This window comes from Physcomitrium patens, chromosome 10 (assembly GCF_059467195.1).
Source record: "Physcomitrium patens ecotype Gransden chromosome 10, ASM5946719v1, whole genome shotgun sequence".
Taxonomy (NCBI): domain Eukaryota; kingdom Viridiplantae; phylum Streptophyta; class Bryopsida; order Funariales; family Funariaceae; genus Physcomitrium; species Physcomitrium patens.
Window position 1 is genome coordinate 5,118,504 of NC_143419.1, and position 16,166 is coordinate 5,134,669.

Genomic DNA, 16,166 nt, shown 5'->3' on the forward strand with positions numbered 1-16,166 from the left:
AAAAAAAAATCTATGATATATTTTAAAATTATACTCTAATAAATTCATTATGTTGATTAATTTTTATGACATATTTTTTTTATTTGATACAAGCTATTGGAACTATTATTGTAAACTTGTTTACAAGCCAACAGCTAAAAATTTATGAAGTTGGCTATAAAGTAAGGTTTAAAAAGAATTTATTCTTAGTTACTTAATTAACATAAATATGTCTTTGGTGAAGATATTTTACAATCTTTATAGCCAAATTAGATTAGTAATAATGATAGAATATTTGGATGCTAGATACACACATCTATAGTATGCAATCAAAAAAAGTACCAATTTTGATTGCTAGAAAGCTAAATTAGCAAGCTGTTACACTTTAATGCACCCAATCAAGGTAGTAGCAATGATTCAAACTTACAATCTAACTATTACACATAAAGCTACTTTGTCACACCATCCTACATCATAAAAGAAAGTAATTTTAATTTTAGATTATTACACCTATAATAGCTAGCATACTAATATTTTAGGTAAGGAATTTTTTAAATACTACTACTTGATTAATAAAATTAAGTCATAAATCAATTATTAGATTAAGATTATTTTACAACTATTATAGATTAATGTATTGAATCTTGTAAAAAATCAGATTTTATGTACCTACCATTTAATGAAATCATTATATATGGTATTGGCTTTAATAAAACCAAACCAATAATCTCATGAATTGGTTGCATTAAACAAGAACAACCAACCCTAAATTGTTGCTTCTTTAATGTTGCAACAAAGATACAAGGTTGCAGATGGAAATGAAACCCTCGTCTCTATTGTTTTTTTTTTTTTTTGGTGGTGCTTCCTATTTTTTATTGTTCATAGATAACTTCTTGCAATTTATAATTTTAAGTGGTTTAACTTTAATATTACACACATATTTATGCTTAAAATCATAAATTAATCTTAAATATCAAGCAAAAAAATGTGTGTAATATTTTCCACACATCCAAAGAGTGCATGGACATGTGACTAGGATATCACACAGAAAGAGAAGGGAGAAAGATTATGGACCAACGATCTGCTCAAAAGTGCCTGATATTTCACATCTACAAAGCCATGGGTGACATTCAACTCATGAATAACCTTAAACAAAAACTCATAATAGAATCCTTATCCTTGCATGATTCTGTAAGACTTTTCAACTTCACTAACACTATTCCACCCTCACTTCACACACGACACAGAAAAAGCAGCATCAAAAGCATACCCTCCACTTACCATTTGTGAGCTTAGAGCATGAATTCCTGTCTCTTGAACACTGGCAGACAGAGCTGGTGCCATAGGTGCACCAAGTAAAGAAGAAAGAATGAGAACAAAGCATACTCAAAGACCACCCATCAAAAAGAGACAAAATACATACCTACGCATCCGCAGTGCTCATGCGCTCATGATCTTCTCAAAAGTTCACTTTTTTCCAGCTGGGTATGAACAGCGTGAAAAGGGGAGAATCTTACTCCTGATGTAAGTTGCACCCAAGTTGTAATCTAACACTCCAATATGACTGGCTACACAACTGCAAGAGCATATTAATCACCACCTGGTACAGTCTCTTAACCCCAGGGCACAGTTTAACTCTAACCTTCGGTGTGGGCAAGCCCTCATCAAAGACGCTTTGTTTTGCACTCCATAGAAGTTCCTCAAGCTGCAATTATTCTTAACAAACTCAACAAGAGTAAGGCTTGGCTCCTGCTTGTTTGAAATGGGCTGACTCTTCAGAAGTTAACTAACTCTATGTTTTTGCTCCAACATAGTTTGTAAAGAAGTAGGCGTTGCGAGCAAATTATGGTAATGTCTGTACTCTTGTTGGTCTCTATGGGTTGCTTCTGGCATTAGTAATACTGCTACACTAATGAGACTTTATTTGCTGCTAGCATGCAACAGAGTGGCATTTGTCATGCCAATGGATTTTCAGGTTGGGTTATTAACCTGTAAATGAAATAGCAATCTGAAGCTATGCAAATGTAGTTCAATGATCGTGACCAAAGAGAGGGCCTCAATTTATCCTCATTTGGTAGTTAGAATTCTCTATTTACCCAAATTAATGCCGATGGGACTAGGTGCCTTCATACCAAGGTGGACAGCAATTGCATCTTCAAACGTTCGGGGCTGACATTTGGCCATTCTCATTGTGCATGAGCGTTCTTTTCTTTCTTTCTTTCGTTTTCTGTTTTATTTTTCTTTTGTTGAAAGGGGAGGGGTTGTTGAAGGCGCTAGATCCACAATGACGCGAGTAAGCCTTCAATACAACTACAGCCAAAAATAAACACAACTTTGCAATAACTGAGACTGCATTAGAAGCGAGTAATTGAGAACTATGAGATGTGTGCCTGAAAACCAACTCCTAGATGCCTAATTTAAATAAGACCAACACATTGGACCTGCGTTGCAATCTCCCTGTGCAGTCCAAAGGTCACTTGAATCAAGCCGACATCCTGAGATTTTTAAATTAGAAATCGACTTGACATTAAATAAACAAAAACCTTAGTAGGATTTTGAATATGCATGAACTGTTACCGTAATGATTGTGAAACGATAGCAACATCCGCTGTTGGCAAAGAACTGCTAGAAATGAAACTAGAACAAACCTCCAATTATTCACCTTAGTGGGACCAAGAATATGAAACCTCGTTTTCTAACTGATCTACAATCTGTAGATGGCCACTACCTAAGAGAATATCACAGTTGCAGAACTCATGAACTGAATCCCTAGCTAGAAATAACATAAAACTGCTGTGATAGCGGGATTCAAGAAGTGCAGCAGCTCAAGATTCCCAACTACATCATAGAGTTCTCCAATATGATCCAAGAAGCCTTGATTGATGAAACTATGAGAATCTCCCTCATACAAAGTCCTTTTAAAAGGTTCACATAAAAATCAGCCCAACAATGTCATAGGAAGACTCCGAAACAATCTAAACCCTGCATGATAGAATTATGAGTTGAAGCAATTGCATCTCAGTTTTATTACTCTTGCGCAACATAATGTGGCTTCCCCACAAAGTAGCTTAAAAGGCGATCAAGCTTCACACAACAGACCCAACCTCCACAAAAATGCTGGGAAGCATTTACCATGAACAGGAGGGTGTATCCAGTTTGCCGAAGTTTTGGATCATGAAACATTCCACCTAGTGTTCGAAAAAAGGCTGAATTTCCCTACCAGTGTACAAACTGTATACAGCTTGAAAAACAATCTTTAAGTGAATAGTAAACAAATAAACAGATAATCACTTTCCCCGCTTGTTCCAAAATTCTAGAAATTCCAGCAATGCAGGTCCAAAGCATAAACCTTGCAAAGACCTGTAACCAAGACTGTTGCATCCCTAAAACAAATAAATCACTACGTAAAACGACTTCACATAGACTACGCTGCAGAGTGAGACGAATGTCAACAGTTGTTTATAATTCAAGGCATGAATCTGAGTTAACCTCATTGATGAAAGCGACACAACAGCTGTAAGAATCCTTTTCAACAACACAAACACACCCACACACATAGAAGCGGAGTTACGAGAAAGTGAACAAATAGAACCGAGGCTGAAAGGAAATCATTCCTCTGGGATTTTATTCTTCGGACTAATTAGTGAGAATAATTCTTTTCATGACTGATTTGAGGGTTTGGACACTGCCCCACCACGGCGAAAATTTGTGCATGCCCTTTATCTTAACTGGAAAATCACGAGCATGCACAATGCAACACCAAACAGGCAGGTTGTGAACGATCATCCCCGCAGAATCACGAAACATTCATATCGCAGACACACCCCTGGCAACCTACCTCATCATCAATACCCAGTGATCATGGACCGACGACCACGACGTCTGACAGAATTTTGAGAAACAAAGCATCATCGTGAACTGCTTCCAACATTTTTCTTCATCATAGCAGCTAACGAAAACAGTAATGGTGAACAGAAATAATACACAAAGATATCTTCTCATATACACCATTAATAGTAGAATAGACCCATATCTGTGTCGTAAACCTCATTTGTGAAATTTTGTTCCATAAAGCGCAAACTTCTATTTCTCTAAGGCATAATGTTCATCACACAAATATTGTGTTTCTTTAATGTTTTATCGTCATTGAAAACTATCCGAATAAGATAATTAACGTGCACAACACATAGTCATGCACTTCATAATCATTTCATCGATACTTTCATACAAAATGCCTCAATTGTCTTCAATAGTCGTAACCTATACAGTTAGTGGGGTTCAGGAAATTGCCTACAGCAGTAGTTTTTGGTGATGATATCAAGATAACACCGACAATTACATGTGTTTTGAGCGGAAACAACTTCCAATGGCAACCCGCTCCTGACTTACGGGCATCAAGTGCCACTGAACATCACCACAGGTGAGGCCCAACAAGATCTGCAAGGAAGAAATAGACGAAGCATTTAGTATGAGAGATTAGTTTACAGTTTGTAGGGATAGAAACAGAAAACAAAAATAAACAAAAAAAAAAATTCGTTCGTTCAAGATACGAGGTCCTCGATCACCGTGAAATGCTCACTGCTTCCTGATTCATGCATGCGTCAAGTCTTACTTCAGTTACAAGACTTCTTCATAATGCAAAAACAAGAACAAGCTTTCAAGTCAATCGAAAGTCACGAAAGACGTCATGACTGCTACACGAGTAATACAGATTAGTTTAAAATATATAATTTATAAAAAAATTGAGAAATTACATGCGTAATCTCCAACCTGCTCCAACTTCCGAGCAGATTTCAAAGCTGTTTGCAATCACAATTAATTCACAACAATAAAAGGAATGCTCTTAGACAGCTCAGCCAAACGAAATCTTGGTCGTGTGCTACATGAGTAAGTCACCTTCATTAGTGGAGTATGTAACATGAAAGTTAGACGGATCCTTCAAAGCAATGCTAATTAGCTGAAAAGCCAGAAAAGACGTAGATTGAAAGGCTTCAGCTGGACTGGGTAAAAGCAGGAGCCATAAAGATAAGTTTTGCTAAAAGTCACTAAGCGGAACAAGACCAAAAGTGTTGAGTCTGCGCTCCTTCATTGGAATTCGCAATCGACGTACTGAACTGAAGAATCTTGAAGCATACGATCAATGAAGTCGATATGGCTGATAGTAACATAGGAAAAAAAAATGGTTGTCGGCTCCGCAAAGCTGCGGCAGTGGCTTAGAACAAACCTGCTGCAAGGGTGAGTACTATAAAATAATTGACGAACTTACGAAATCACAATATGTGAAAAGCTCATACAGCCTGCAAGTGAAGTAAACCTCCATCTATTCAATGTTTACAAAAGGTCACGAGAAGGCAGTATGATGCAAAGACGAAAATCATGTGTGGGAATGAGGAGGAAATTATAGCTTTCACCGTCTCTCTTTCATCCCACACTAGAGAGTCACCACCCTTTTCGATACGAAACCTGCAACGGAGTAATCCTTGTCTGTACACGTAAATTCATTGTAAGCGCCTTGGGCTTCAGGGGACTCCAAAAAATCACACACTAGGAAAGATTAAACATCGAGGAGGATCGAACCTCACAATCACTTGTCAAGCACGATCATAATCCTGAGAAGCTTTCGCTAAAACTGGATGGTTATAAACTACGTTCTTAAGTTAAATATCTTAGCTGTTAATAAGACGTATGTAGCTGAATCACATGCAACAGTGGTATAATACTTGGAAACAGAAAACCGTACAATATCTGAAATCCAGAGCTAAAACAAGAAAAAACCAAATTGTTTCACCCAAAACTCTCCATGAAATGTTTGGCTTACGCAATGCGCATGAGATTTCGGCATGTCACCATACACAACTATTCAGATGCACAATGTAATTTCGAGCAGAACATCAGAAATTCAGCATTCAGAAACCCGACAATTGAATAAATAAACTCCACTAATTCACACCAGAAACCAATAGTAAAGCCACTTCACAACCTCTCTCAAATCACATCCTACCACTTCATATGCTTCAACCCGCATGACCTATTGACGGTCATCAAACCACTGAATGAAAAATATTTAATATATATATATATATATATATATATATATCGTTGTAAACATTGTGCGTGGGCAATGTCATGAAGTGCGAGTACCTACTAAATACTCGAAAAATGCAAGACACAGAGCTAACAACAGCTTCACATTCTCCATGTCCCCGCCCCTCAAGCCCCGACTCAGACCTCACATCTGCCTTCATTTCTACCCGTTGCACCCATCCCCACTCTCATGTATGTGCTACAAAATGAACTGCATCTGCGACTGACCAAAGCTCCAAAATCTGCGTGATGAGAAGAAGCGCGGATGTGTGAAGATCAATCCTCCTGGTGAAGGGCGAAGAGAAGCGAAGCGAGAGGGGGAACCTCCATCGCCATAGCTGGAGTTGGAGAACCATTCACCTCCTCGCTTCTTTGTCTGCTTCCGCCACCTGGTGTGAATTGGAACGGGCTTTTCTGTCCTCCACAAATATTGGTTGTCTATTTATATTTTGTAAGATTTTTAAAAAATATAAGGCGAAATAAAAAAATTTATAAATAAAATGAATCAAATTAGAGATTGCCTTAGTTTAGTTCTTTGTTGCTAGAACGGCTATTAATAATAATAAAAAAAAAAAAATGGTCTATTTTCATCATAATCACAATTATAGCAAAATTTTATCATTCTTACAATCATGGAAACAATAGAACATAGATAAAGGCACTTGTTCTTAGATGCTTTACCAAAGCTGCAACCACCTTAGTGACTAGGTTTAGGGTGAGTAAGCTTCCTCTTGGTTTAAGATGGAGGACTATCTATTTTTCTAAACTCTACATTGCTACTTCTTCAATGAATAATTTCAACATAGGAAATGATTATTGTAAAAATGTATGTGTGTATCTTGCACTACTAACTGGGCCAATGATCAATAAACAAGGAATTAAATTAGTCTTTTATTCTTATGATTGTGCACTTCAATATTTTATGAATTGTAAGCTAGTACTTTTTTGGCATAGCAAAAGACCAATGTATGCCAAATTTCAAAGCCTAATTTCTATAGATTCTTTTGTTTTGTTCAACCAAGACTAGTCACAAGCTTTGTTTTCTATATCAATTCAACTTCCTAGATACATTGCTCTAGATACATCTTCTATAAACAAAATCACATTTGAGCTTTGATTGAGCTTTATATAGCCAAACATTAATATGTAATTCAACCACTACGTAAAGGTGAATCTAGCAATATACTTGTTATATCTTGTATCCATATAGAACATGACAACAAATCACATATTCTTTCAACATCCAACCTTGATGAACCACATCTATTATCTTAAAAATTCCAACAACTCTAATATAGATCATAAATCAAAACTAACAACACAATGCCAATTCTATAAATTATAGGATATACATACCATTAGACTTAATCTAAATACTAAATTTCACATTCAATACTTATATCCACAAGACTAAGAGTAGAAGGTGGAAAGAGAGCAATGGTATTAAGAAGTTCAAATCCAACAACAACAACACAATCATAAGTTTTAATAGAAACTCTATAAGAAAAATAAGAACATAGACTCATCAATAAAACTTAGTATAAACATGTCAAAAAAGTCACAAGCTCTTAAACTAGCATTGAGCCAAGTTGCACATGGCATCAATCCAATAATATAAACCAAAATCATATCCAAAATTGCATATAAATTTGGATAGTGTAAGAGTGTCAAAATAGGCATTAATGTTTATAATTCAATTAAAATGATTTTATCTTGATGTCCATGACTAAACCAAAGTAATTTTATTATAATATTTATAATATAGCCAAAGTAATTTCACCTTAATGTCTACAATTTAGCCAATATCTATAATGTCTACAACCCAATTAATTCAACATGACTACAAGATTTAAAATTAAGTTGGATGAAAAGGTGAAAGAAGAGTGGTAGAAAATTAAGAGCTCTAATTTTTTTTTGTCACAGGATACATCAAGAATAGCCAAGTAGACAACAATGTGAATATGCTTAGTCATAAAGGTGGAATTGAGTATAGGTTTATATTATGTGGTTAATATTTGCAATACTTGGTATCTTAAAGACTCAAGTTCTTAACCCAATTTTTTATTTATCAATATGGATCTTAACACAGAGGCTTATGATTCTATAAGAAAAAATTGCCCTTCACTATATAAAAAGTTCACTTGCAAGGATTGAATTTGTGAATTTGAAAGTCTTTTTTTTAATAGTTTTTACATAACTTTTAATTTTAATTTTCTTTTTTTTTAAATTAAGTTTACAATTAATATGAATTTGGAGACAAGACATCTAAGTTAGATGGTAGTATCACATTAGTATTCTAGTAGAATTTTTTTTATTTCAACTATTCTTATTAGAATTTTAGATCTTTTAGAGGATTTTTATATTTACCTTTTGTTGGAATACAATCTTATTATTTTGTACTTGTATATTTGTTTTATTTCTTTAGAATTGGTTGATAGATGCTATAATTTGCATATAAATTAAACAATACAAAGATGATCCTGCCAAGATATTTAAACTTTCTACCAAGCCATTGCTACCTCTTATAAGTTTTAACACTCTCATTTCTTTTTGAAATATTTTTTTAGATATATTTTTATGTGCTCATCTATTGAAGACCAAGTCTAGTGAGTCTCTTATACAATAATTTTTTTGGATTTTGATGAAGATGACAATCAGCTGAACATATTATTTTTTAATATTAATGCAAGTTGGTGTATTTCTTAAGTCTTTTAAAAATAAAAGAATTCATAGGCTGCTTAAAGCCTATAATCATAATTTAAATATTATACTGATAGCAAGAAGAAGAAAGTAAGGAAGTAAATGGTTTATACAATTAGCAATATATTGTATTTCCAAATGTTGTAGATAGTGTCTATTAAGCATTGTACTAATTTTTTTTACATACTAGAAGAAAGGCTTATTATATTTTACAAAAAAAAATGCACGTACTTATGGCATTAAATACAATAATTCAAGACGTGGATGTAGAAAGTGTTGCAAATGTAATCAATTACAATATTTTTGTCCATACCAAGATATTATTTTCAATAATTATGGATATCAAGCAACATAGTATTGAAATGAAGGAGTTATGACATCTTACATAAGTACAATAAGATTAGTTTATACGCACATAAGCACAAATCAAAATTATATTAGCTTCTTATAGTAGTATTCTAATTTCAACTTATATTCAAACTACTTGGTTGATAGATCAAATTAAATTGTACTCAAATAAGGTTGTAACATCCCTATTATAAACCTAAGTCAATTGGCAATAAATCCAAATCAATTAATGATACATGAATAAAAGATTGTGAAATATTAATATTTCAAGAAGAGCAAGTTTAAATATTGCATCCAATATCTTATAAGTTTTGTAATGGCATATATTTATACTTTCACCTTTAATATTTTCAAATTATGAAAAAAAATATTGTGTAGAATATAGATTTGACCTATTTATTATATTATGCAAATAATATTTTAATAGCTTACTATTCAATTCTCTAAATTTATAGTCAATGTTTTTAGCTCTAGGAGCCTCTCACATATCTTTTGATGTTAAAGAAGTGTAATAAGGTTGTGTGTTTGATTAATTGTTTTAAAAATAAAGTTTAATTTGATAGAAGTAGGAAATTTCTTTAGAGTAGATTTAACCATTAAAAGTGGAAAATTCACGAAATGATATTGATTATAGAAATCACCAACCATTAAGACTTTACTATTGTACAAAATTCTTATAATTTGATATTAACATAAAAGTTCTAATATAATTATAAATGTGCATAAACATGGACTACTATTAGTATTTTAAAAAGTTATAGCAAATAGAAATTACTCAAACACAAGATTAAGAGTATACATAGACATCTTCATAATAATATCTTTGAAAAAACTAATATTGTGATGGTGGCATACATGCATATGCTTAAAGCTTTCTTATGTCTTAATTGCTTCAATGATATTTTTGAAAAATTAAAATTAGAAAATTTGCATATCTTGAAAATCTTTGGTAGAAACTTTAATATACAACATTAAGGCGGAATATTGACCTTTTGCACAAAATATAGTCACACAACCAAGGTGGAGAGTAAAATTTGTCTAAGATTTTGAAAATTTTTATTTCTGAAGAATCTAAATTTTTTTGATGATATGCAATAAATTCATTAGCAAGAGCCAAAAAAAACTTAGCACAGACGTTCATCCAATCTATGGCAAAAACCTCTTTCAAAAAAGAATTCATTACTTTGGTCCATTATACAAGAAAGTTGGATCAACAACTATATATTTTAGATATAATATATTTCTTGCAATTGGCAAATATATTTTTTTAGAATGTACCAAATACAAAGCAAAACCACAAATGTGGAAAAAACATCTTCAATGGCATTTACTAGTGCCTAGTCCTTGTCAATACTAATGTTGATAGGTGACATTATTTCATACAACTAAACCAGTTCTACCAATGTCAAACAAAAGAATGGTTGGATTTCTTCTTAGAAAAATGTTACTATAATTGTGAAAGACATGTTGAAATTCATCATATCCACAATATGAAGCATAGACATTCTAAATTTTTTTGTTTAATATGTGCAATCTATAACTATGTTATATATATATATATATATATATATATCTTTTGCAAGTTATACACATTTAATTATTAGCAAAAAATAGAGAATTTACCTTGTTTCTTTTATTTCATTTGTAAGAATAATAACATGCAATATTATTGTATTATAATACAGCTATATAATAAAAGAAAAAAAAAACATGGATTCTATTATAAAAGATCCTAATTGAAAAACATAGTAGCAAAATATAGGTAAAAGATTGAAACGGATTAAAAATATTTAGTATTAATATTGCCTTTGTTTAAAAGGCTTTTACATATTTTGAACAAAATTCACAATATTTTATTGTTATATTATGAATTTTCTTGTTTTAAATGTGTTTTGAGAATTTATAAATAATCCAATAATTAGATTGCAAAATATTGAAAATTAATTGGATTAGGATCTTAAATATTGATTTTTAGAATCAATAAGAGTTTTTTGTTATCTTAAACAATTTTCAAGTTGTATTAAAGTATAATTTTTCATATAAGTACTAAACTTAGTTTTTTATAATTTTTTTAATTTTTGAGAGTAAGTGAACAATAATCTCAATAAAGAGTTTTTATTGCTAAAAAACCAACATTAAGATTGAAGAAAGAAAACAACCAATACCCAAGCAAACTAAAAACATTTGTTTTTAATCTATAAGTTTAATTTTTATCAAAATTCTTAAGTTTATTTTGGTTGGTACGTTACAATGTATATGAAGTTTTAAGCAAAACCAACAATTTAATTAATAGTTATTGAGGTTTTAAATCTGCCATAGAGATTGATTAAGATTAATTAAGTTTTGTTTTAGATTTTTAAGATATTATTATGATTTTTAGAATTTTTTAGGATTTGATTAGGTGTTTTTGTAGTATTTCTTTAAGGCTTATTTATTATTTATTTAGGATTTTTTAAAAGATTTTTTAAGATTCTTTTATGATATTTTTTAGATTTCTTTAAGATTACTTTTGAATTTGATTAATATTTAATTAAAAATGTTAAGGTTCAATTAAAAAAATTATGATTCTATTATGATTGTTAGGATCTTTATTTCTTGCAATTTCTAGTTTATCTTCCACAATTAAATATCTAATATATTCTCAAGCAAGACAATATATTATGCAATGGCATTGTGAAGATTTTCTATTAAAATAAAAATTGGCAAACAACCATGAAAATCAACTTTGTAAAGATATTGGCACTCATTATAGATAGTGTGTACAACTACATAGCTTGTAGGATCTCCTCAATACAATATACTAACAATATTCCTTGGAGCTATTTCTATAATGAGCATTTAAGCAATTAATGTCCTTTGTATAGGTTAGAAGCAACAAGCAATCAAATGCCTTACCAATGATGTACAAAAAAAATGATTATGACTTCCATTTTAAACTAATAAATATAAACATTTGTTGATATCTAAAAAATATTATTATATTGTAATACAAATATATAACAAAAGAATAATATATGGATTTTATTACAGAAGAGCTTTATTAAAAAATATAGAAAAAAAAACATAAATAAAAGATAAGAAGATAATAAAAAATACTAAGTGTTAATATTTCTTTTTTGTAAAAAAAGAAAAATATAAAAATAAAATTTTTCTTATTTTTTATGGGCATAAATAAGGCAAACACAATAGGTTAAAAAAATAAATAATATAAATATCTTAAGAAATAAGTTTAAAGTAGTTTTTAGCAAAAATTACCTTAAAAACCCAAGAATTGATATCTTGAGAGGATTAGCTATGAATTAAGGTCGAAATAAAACCTTAAGGCACAAAAATATGCCCCTACAATAATTTCAAGGTTATTTTGTTGATCAAAGAATAAGATTAGAGAGTAGACTTTAAGAAGATTGTTTTAGCATTAATATTAAGTAATTTGGATAGATATTGAGTTTTTATGATTTTTTCAAAGTAAGAGATGTTTCTAATAATTTTGGATATTAAGAAATAAAAAGAAGCTTATATATTTAAGAAACTTGTGATTGTTGTAGTAGATGTATGGATTAAATTATGTAGATTTGTAAATGTACTTATCTTAAATATTTTTTTAAATTTAAGGTCAATCAAAAAATTAGATTAAAAGATATAGAAATTTGATTGGATTAGGATCTTGGATATTAATATTTTAAGATCATTCAAATTTTCTATGATCTTAAAAAAATCTAATAATTTGATTTTAAAAAATAAAAAAATAAAAAAATAAAAATGAGAGTATAGTGGACTTAGATTTCTACACTTTGTTAATTTAAAGAACAATTGAATGGTTCTATAAGGAGTAATTGCTTTTAGAAGAATAACATCAAAGTTAGAAAAGAAAGATGGATGACACTTTAGAATATTAAGAGCTCTTTTTACCAATTGAATTGCTAGGACCTTAGTTGTTGCAATTTCCAAATTACCTTCTATGAGTGTAAAATTTACTTCTTAATCCAATTACAAGATGGATTCAATTAAGAGTTGCTTGTAATGTGTGGTGTGAAGTAAAAGTAGCAAAAACAAGAAAAAAAAAAGCAAAATACAAAACAAGTGGAACAAGTGCAATCAACCAATTGTACACTACAAAACTAATCACAGTTTGTTTACTGAGTTTTTATCTAATAAAAAACATAAAAATAAAAATAAAAATAATATTTATAAAAAAAAAATTTTTTTTTTTTTTTCAATGGTGTAAAAAACATGTAAATCCAAGTTACTATGAGTAAGTTATGAAGGTTTGAAAAATAACAAGTAAATGAATGAAAAGTTAAATAAATAATTTTACCTTTAGGATTACTTGCTTAAGAGATCAGAAGTTCGAGCCTCACCAAGGCTCACAAGTAGTGTATATTGGTTCCTAAGAGAGGCTACGAGGCCTTAGACTTATCTTCCTAACTACCCTCAAGGTGCTACAACCCACATGGAACTTGTGAACCTCTCTTCTTACAAGGACTACACTAGCTGTTGGTCCTCCTATTTTCTATTAGTAAACTCCATAATTTTGCATTTTTGACTTCACCATAGTGTTTAAAAACATCCAATTAGCCTAAGAACCTTGTGAGGCCTTCAAATCTTACTCCATTTCTTCATAATGGCTCCCAAAGTGGTAAAACTCATTTTTATCAAAGTCTTGGAAATTACTCTAAAATTTCCTAAATAAATTCTAAATAAATTATAAAATTTCTATAATGGCTATATAATATTAATACCAGTTTAAGAATATAATTTCCTATCTTTATGATTTTTTTAGTAATAAAATAAATTTAGATCCACTATAAATCTTACTTTCTATATAAATAACTAAAAAGACATGAGGTTCTTTTTTATGCTTCTTCTAACTACTAACTAATATTTATAATTTTTTATAAGTAATACATATAGATAAAAGGTCAATATAGATATTGATCTTAATAATTAATATTCACTACTCAATAATAAGTAAAAATCCTAAATCAACTAAAATAATTGCCTCCAAGACTTACTAAGACTCCATTTCTTCTTCACTAATACTATTCTCCTTCATTTAACATCCTTTAAGCACATCTTCACCTAAAAATTGTAATTTTGGCACTCTACATGCATTCTTTTGTCCAAAAACAACTAGTGAGTCAATTTGATGACTCACATCTTCCACAACCAAGTGCATGGTTTATTCTTAAGCAAGACAATACATTACACAATAACATGCATCTAGTTCAATTGGCAACTTAAATACTCCTTAGATGTATCAACACCATCCCTACTATGCAATGTATACAATTCCATCCTACTATATATATATATATATATATATATATATTAAAATACTATATTAAAAAACCAATTACTACATTCTTTATTATTCTATATTATAGGCCTTTTTGTCTCTGCCATTTATAAAACAATTCAAATTGTATCAGCTTTAAGTGAAGCCCAAAACTACACTTATCCTTATTGATTTCATTTTTGCTCCAAAAAATGATATCTTCCATTACCCTCTTTCATCTCTTTTACTTCAATAGCTTTACTTCTCCTATATTTCTGTTTTTTCCATTGTAAAGTAACAATCTCAATGCACTTACTAGTATAATTTCATATAAATTATAAGTTTATAAATGTACTTTAAATTTGAATTTATTTATTTATTTATTTATTTACATAATATTTTGGATTTTAAAAATTTTGAACTATACTTTAAATAAATTGTTATAGTGGATGGTTTGTGCAAAAAGAAAGACAACTTAATCCATACTTAATCTTGAAATGTTTTGTAATATGGTGAACATGAAAAAATTTGTTCCTTATTCTTTCATGAAAAAATAAGTCTGAAACTATAAATTGAAATCTCCTAAATTATTTAATTTTCAAATAATAGGAGTAAAATATATGCATGGTTTGTGACTATGTTGATGCAATGATTTTAATAAAAATATTACAAGGACTTTTGCCAATTAAAATCTGAGCACTTGCATACATAAACAGATGCATTTTGAAATTTTCTACATCATTTTCATCAAAATATTTGAAAAATCATGAAAATTGATAAATACATATATATATGCCTGTCAAAATATTGATACTACTAATAACTTGAAAATTTATAATTTGAAACTCAGACTCATACACCCATTGCACCATTTAAAACCTCAATATATGTATGTCTATATAGATACAAATATAGTTGCTGTTCATACCTTCAAACCATGAATATTGCTTGAAGTGAGCATTCCTACTCATTATCAAAAAAAATCCCCTTTTAAAGTCTTTCTAGAACTTCATGGGGCACAACAAATTAACATTGTTACCGTGTTGCCATGTGTGTGTGTGTGTTTTTTTTTTTTTTTTTTTTTTTTTTTTTTTTTTTATGTATTTTTAGTTGTGTGTATTGAATGAAGCAGAATCCAACGCAAAGGTGGCATTACTCTTCTTATCAAATTGGAAGAGGAATTAAATAAATAAATGGGAATTAGAGGAAACAATATCCATATGCCAAATGAATAGATAATAAATTGTTGAATGAGGAATTGTTCCATGTTTCTACACAAATTGCATGCACCAATCTTTTCATTCATTGGTTACATTCTTTGCAAACAATATTTTTAAATATGAAAGTCATGTGAGTTACATCTCCTGGCATGGAAGGAGGAGAAGGCACAGATGTTCAATCAATAGAAAAGGGAAATCCATCAAACTTTGTACAATAAGAAGGAGGGTTTTCATCATATGTAACATTCTCTTGATTCAGTTTCTATTTTCATCTTCTTCTTATGCCATCAAAAAAACCTAGACATTTGAAATAAATAACAAGTTTCAAACTTTTTTGATATTTGAAAGAAACATTCAATTAATAAATAAACATTGTATGTAGTAAATTGACTTTTGTGTGCACAGATTCAATTGTCATGTTGTAATGTAACAAGCAAAATAGCCTTATTTTATTTATCTGTTTACCTTAACATCAGATTGTTGCACCTTATGTCTTAAATCCAGCTATCAAAAGTTTCTGTACATATCCATTTTAAAATAATAATACTAATAAACTTAAT

At 30.2% G+C, this 16,166-nt stretch overlaps 1 long non-coding RNA gene across 1 annotated transcript; it reads right to left on the reverse strand.

Annotated features, from left to right (window-relative positions):
- Window positions 1–795: 795 nt before the first annotated feature.
- On the reverse strand, window positions 796–6,507 carry LOC141045837 (uncharacterized). Its single transcript, XR_012218327.2, has 2 exons — window positions 6,121–6,507; window positions 796–4,416 (listed from the first exon to the last, which is right to left on the reverse strand). It is a non-coding gene; the product is annotated as an uncharacterized LOC141045837 (long non-coding RNA).
- Window positions 6,508–16,166: the final 9,659 nt, after the last annotated feature.